Source organism: Halichoeres trimaculatus, unplaced genomic scaffold (genome assembly GCF_033239565.1).
Source record: "Halichoeres trimaculatus isolate MK-OKI-2021-1 unplaced genomic scaffold, fHalTri1.1 fHalTri1_scaffold_14, whole genome shotgun sequence".
NCBI classification, from domain to species: Eukaryota; Metazoa; Chordata; class Actinopteri; order Labriformes; family Labridae; genus Halichoeres; species Halichoeres trimaculatus.
Genome location: NW_027437192.1, coordinates 26,838,231 through 26,844,230, shown reverse-complemented (window position 1 = coordinate 26,844,230; position 6,000 = coordinate 26,838,231).

Here is a 6,000-nt window from a genome sequence, read left to right as displayed (position 1 = left end):
GTTTCAGAGCCCTCGGGCTACGTTTAGTGGAGTTACGGCCAGTTTAATGAGGGGCTAAATACAGGCAAAATTTCCTATGAAAACATGCCCGCGCAAAATCGCGATTTTCCGAAAAAAGAGCCCCGAACCCGATTTTGAGAAAACCCACTGGGGACGCTCCTAGTGACCTAAGGGACGCACCCTAGAAGTTTCAGAGCCCTCGGGCTTCGTTTTGTGGAGTTATGGCCAGTTTAATGAGGGGCTAAATACAGGCAAAATTTCCTATGAAAACATGCCCGCGCAAAATTGCGATTTTCCGAAAAAAGAGCCCCGAACCCGATTTTGAGAAAACCCACTGGGGACGCTCCTAGTGACCTAAGGGACGCACCCTAGAAGTTTCAGAGCCCTCGAGCTTCGTTTTGTGGAGTTATGGCCAGTTTAATGAGGGGCTAAATACAGGCAAAATTTCCTATGAAAACATGCCCGCGCAAAATCGCGATTTTCCGAAAAAAGAGCCCCGAACCCGATTCTGAGAAAACCCACTGGGTACACTCCTAGTGACCTGACGGACGCACCCTAGAAGTTTCAGAGCCCTCGGGCTACGTTTTGTGGAGTTACGGCCAGTTTAATGAGGGACTAAATACAGGCAAAATTTCCTATGAAAACATGCCCGCGCAAAATTGCGATTTTCCGAAAAAAGAGCCCCGAACCCGATTTTGAGAAAACCCACTGGGGACGCTCCTAGTGACCTGACGGACGCACCCTAGAAGTTTCAGAGCCCTCGGGCTACGTTTTGTGGAGTTACGGCCAGTTTAATGAGGGGCTAAATACAGGCAAAATTTCCTATGAAAACATGCCCGCGCAAAATCGCTATTTTCCGAAAAAAGAGCCCCAAACCCGATTCTGAGAAAACCCATTGGGGACGCTCCTAGTGACCTGACGGACGCACCCTAGAAGTTTCAGAGCCCTCGGGCTACGTTTTGTGGAGTTACAGCCAGTTTAATGAGGGGCTAAATACAGGCAAAATTTCCTATGAAAACATGCCCGCGCAAAATCGCAATTTTCCGAAAAAAGAGCCCCGAACCCGATTCTGAGAAAACCCACTGGGGACGCTCCTAGTGACCTAAGGGACGCACCCTAGAAGTTTCAGAGCCCTCGGGCTACGTTTTGTGGAGTTACGGCCAGTTTAATGAGGGGCTAAATACAGGCAAAATTTCCTATGAAAACATGCCCGCGCAAAATCGCAATTTTCCGAAAAAAGAGCCCCGAACCCGATTTTGAGAAAACCCACTGGGGGCGCTCCTAGTGACCTAAGGGACGCACCCTAGAAGTTTCAGAGCCCTCGGGCTTCGTTTTGTGGAGTTATGGCCAGTTTAATGAGGGGCTAAATACAGGCAAAATTTCCTATGAAAACATGCCCGCGCAAAATCGCGATTTTCCGAAAAAAGAGCCCCGAACCCGATTCTGAGAAAACCCACTGGGTACACTCCTAGTGACCTGACGGACGCACCCTAGAAGTTTCAGAGCCCTCGGGCTACGTTTTGTGGAGTTATGGCCAGTTTAATGAGGGGCTAAATACAGGCAAAATTTCCTATGAAAACATGCCCGCGCAAAATTGCGATTTTCCGAAAAAAGAGCCCCTAACCCGATTTTGAGAAAACCCACTGGGGACGCTCCTAGTGACCTGACGGACGCACCCTAGAAGTTTCAGAGCCCTCGGGCTACGTTTTGTGGAGTTACAGCCAGTTTAATGAGGGGCTAAATACAGGCAAAATTTCCTATGAAAACATGCCCGCGCAAAATTGCGATTTTCCGAAAAAAGAGCCCCGAACCCGATTTTGAGAAAACCCACTGGGGACGCTCCTAGTGACCTGACGGACGCACCCTAGAAGTTTCAGAGCCCTCGGGCTACGTTTTGTGGAGTTACGGCCAGTTTAATGAGGGGCTAAATACAGGCAAAATTTCCTATGAAAACATGCCCGCGCAAAATCGCTATTTTCCGAAAAAAGAGCCCCAAACCCGATTCTGAGAAAACCCATTGGGGACGCTCCTAGTGACCTGACGGACGCACCCTAGAAGTTTCAGAGCCCTCGGGCTACGTTTTGTGGAGTTACAGCCAGTTTAATGAGGGGCTAAATACAGGCAAAATTTCCTATGAAAACATGCCCGCGCAAAATCACAATTTTCCGAAAAAAGAGCCCCGAACCCGATTCTGAGAAAACCCACTGGGGACGCTCCTAGTGACCTAAGGGACGCACCCTAGAAGTTTCAGAGCCCTCGGGCTACGTTTTGTGGAGTTACGGCCAGTTTAATGAGGGGCTAAATACAGGCAAAATTTCCTATGAAAACATGCCCGCGCAAAATCGCAATTTTCCGAAAAAAGAGCCCCGAACCCGATTCTGAGAAAACCCACTGGGGACGCTCCTAGTGACCTGACAGACGCACCCTAGAAGTTTCAGAGCCCTCGGGCTACGTTTTGTGGAGTTACGGCCAGTTTAATGAGGGACTAAATACAGGCAAAATTTCCTATGAAAACATGCCCGCGCAAAATTGTGATTTTCCGAAAAAAGTGCCCCGAACCCGATTCTGAGAAAACCCACTGGGGACGCTCCTAGTGACCTGACGGACGCACCCTAGAAGTTTCAGAGCCCTCGGGCTACGTTTTGTGGAGTTACGGCCAGTTTAATGAGGGGCTAAATACAGGCAAAATTTCCTATGAAAACATGCCCGCGCAAAATTGCGATTTTCCGAAAAAAGAGCCCCGAACCCGATTCTGAGAAAACCCACTGGGGACGCTCCTAGTGACCTGACGGACGCACCCTAGAAGTTTCAGAGCCCTCGGGCTACGTTTTGTGGAGTTACGGCCAGTTTAATGAGGGGCTAAATACAGGCAAAATTTCCTATGAAAACATGCCCGCGCAAAATCGCAATTTTCCGAAAAAAGAGCCCCGAACCCGATTTTGAGAAAACCCACTGGGGACGCTCCTAGTGACCTAAGGGACGCACCCTAGAAGTTTCAGAGCCCTCGGGCTTCGTTTTGTGGAGTTATGGCCAGTTTAATGAGGGTCTAAATACAGGCAAAATTTCCTATGAAAACATGCCCGCGCAAAATTGCGATTTTCCGAAAAAAGAGCCCCGAACCCGATTCTGATAAAACCCACTGGGTACACTCCTAGTGACCTGACGGACGCACCCTAGAAGTTTCAGAGCCCTCGGGCTACGTTTTGTGGAGTTACGGCCAGTTTAATTAGGGACTAAATACAGGCAAAATTTCCTATGAAAACATGCCCGCGCAAAATTGCGATTTTCCGAAAAAATTACTCCGAACCCGATTCTGAGAAAACCCACTGGGGACGCTCCTAGTGACCTGACGGACGCACCCTAGAAGTTTCAGAGCCCTCGGGCTACGTTTTGTGGAGTTACGGCCAGTTTAATGAGGGGCTAAATACAGGCAAAATTTCCTATGAAAACATGCCCGCGCAAAATCGCAATTTTCTGAAAAAAGAGCCCCGAACCCGATTCTGAGAAAACCCACTGGGGACGCTCCTAGTGACCTGACGGACGCACCCTAGAAGTTTCAGAGCCCTCGGGCTACGTTTTGTGGAGTTACGGCCAGTTTAATGAGGGGCTAAATACAGGCAAAATTTCCTATGAAAACATGCCCGCGCAAAATTGCGATTTTCCGAAAAAAGAGCCCCGAACCCGATTCTGAGAAAACCCACTGGGGACGCTCCTAGTGACCTGACGGACGCACCCTAGAAGTTTCAGAGCCCTCGGGCTACGTTTTGTGGAGTTACGGCCAGTTTAATGAGGGGCTAAATACAGGCAAAATTTCCTATGAAAACATGCCCGCGCAAAATCGCAATTTTCCGAAAAAAGAGCCCCGAACCCGATTTTGAGAAAACCCACTGGGGACGCTCCTAGTGACCTAAGGGACGCACCCTAGAAGTTTCAGAGCCCTCGGGCTTCGTTTTGTGGAGTTATGGCCAGTTTAATGAGGGGCTAAATACAGGCAAAATTTCCTATGAAAACATGCCCGCGCAAAATTGCGATTTTCCGAAAAAAGAGCCCCGAACCCGATTTTGAGAAAACCCACTGGGGACGCTCCTAGTGACCTGACGGACGCACCCTAGAAGTTTCAGAGCCCTCGGGCTACGTTTTGTGGAGTTACAGCCAGTTTAATGAGGGGCTAAATACAGGCAAAATTTCCTATGAAAACATGCCCGCGCAAAATTGCGATTTTCCGAAAAAAGAGCCCCGAACCCGATTTTGAGAAAACCCACTGGGGACGCTCCTAGTGACCTGACGGACGCACCCTAGAAGTTTCAGAGCCCTCGGGCTACGTTTTGTGGAGTTACGGCCAGTTTAATGAGGGGCTCAATACAGGCAAAATTTCCTATGAAAACATGCCCGCGCAAAATCGCTATTTTCCGAAAAAAGAGCCCCAAACCCGATTCTGAGAAAACCCATTGGGGACGCTCCTAGTGACCTGACGGACGCACCCTAGAAGTTTCAGAGCCCTCGGGCTACGTTTTGTGGAGTTACAGCCAGTTTAATGAGGGGCTAAATACAGGCAAAATTTCCTATGAAAACATGCCCGCGCAAAATCACAATTTTCCGAAAAAAGAGCCCCGAACCCGATTCTGAGAAAACCCACTGGGGACGCTCCTAGTGACCTAAGGGACGCACCCTAGAAGTTTCAGAGCCCTCGGGCTACGTTTTGTGGAGTTACGGCCAGTTTAATGAGGGGCTAAATACAGGCAAAATTTCCTATGAAAACATGCCCGCGCAAAATCGCAATTTTCCGAAAAAAGAGCCCCGAACCCGATTTTGAGAAAACCCACTGGGGGCGCTCCTAGTGACCTAAGGGACGCACCCTAGAAGTTTCAGAGCCCTCGGGCTTCGTTTTGTGGAGTTATGGCCAGTTTAATGAGGGGCTAAATACAGGCAAAATTTCCTATGAAAACATGCCCGCGCAAAATCGCGATTTTCCGAAAAAAGAGCCCCGAACCCGATTCTGAGAAAACCCACTGGGTACACTCCTAGTGACCTGACGGACGCACCCTAGAAGTTTCAGAGCCCTCGGGCTACGTTTTGTGGAGTTATGGCCAGTTTAATGAGGGGCTAAATACAGGCAAAATTTCCTATGAAAACATGCCCGCGCAAAATTGCGATTTTCCGAAAAAAGAGCCCCTAACCCGATTTTGAGAAAACCCACTGGGGACGCTCCTAGTGACCTGACGGACGCACCCTAGAAGTTTCAGAGCCCTCGGGCTACATTTTGTGGAGTTACAGCCAGTTTAATGAGGGGCTAAATACAGGCAAAATTTCCTATGAAAACATGCCCGCGCAAAATTGCGATTTTCCGAAAAAAGAGCCCCGAACCCGATTTTGAGAAAACCCACTGGGGACGCTCCTAGTGACCTGACGGACGCACCCTAGAAGTTTCAGAGCCCTCGGGCTACGTTTTGTGGAGTTACGGCCAGTTTAATGAGGGGCTAAATACAGGCAAAATTTCCTATGAAAACATGCCCGCGCAAAATCGCTATTTTCCGAAAAAAGAGCCCCAAACCCGATTCTGAGAAAACCCATTGGGGACGCTCCTAGTGACCTGACGGACGCACCCTAGAAGTTTCAGAGCCCTCGGGCTACGTTTTGTGGAGTTACAGCCAGTTTAATGAGGGGCTAAATACAGGCAAAATTTCCTATGAAAACATGCCCGCGCAAAATTGCGATTTTCCGAAAAAAGAGCCCCGAACCCGATTTTGAGAAAACCCACTGGGGACGCTCCTAGTGACCTAAGGGACGCACCCTAGAAGTTTCAGAGCCCTCGAGCTTCGTTTTGTGGAGTTATGGCCAGTTTAATGAGGGGCTAAATACAGGGAAAATTTCCTATGAAAACATGCCCGCGCAAAATCGCGATTTTCCGAAAAAAGAGCCCCGAACCCGATTTTGAGAAAACCCACTGGGGACGCTCCTAGTGACCTAAGGGACGCACCCTAGAAGTTTCAGAGCCCTCGA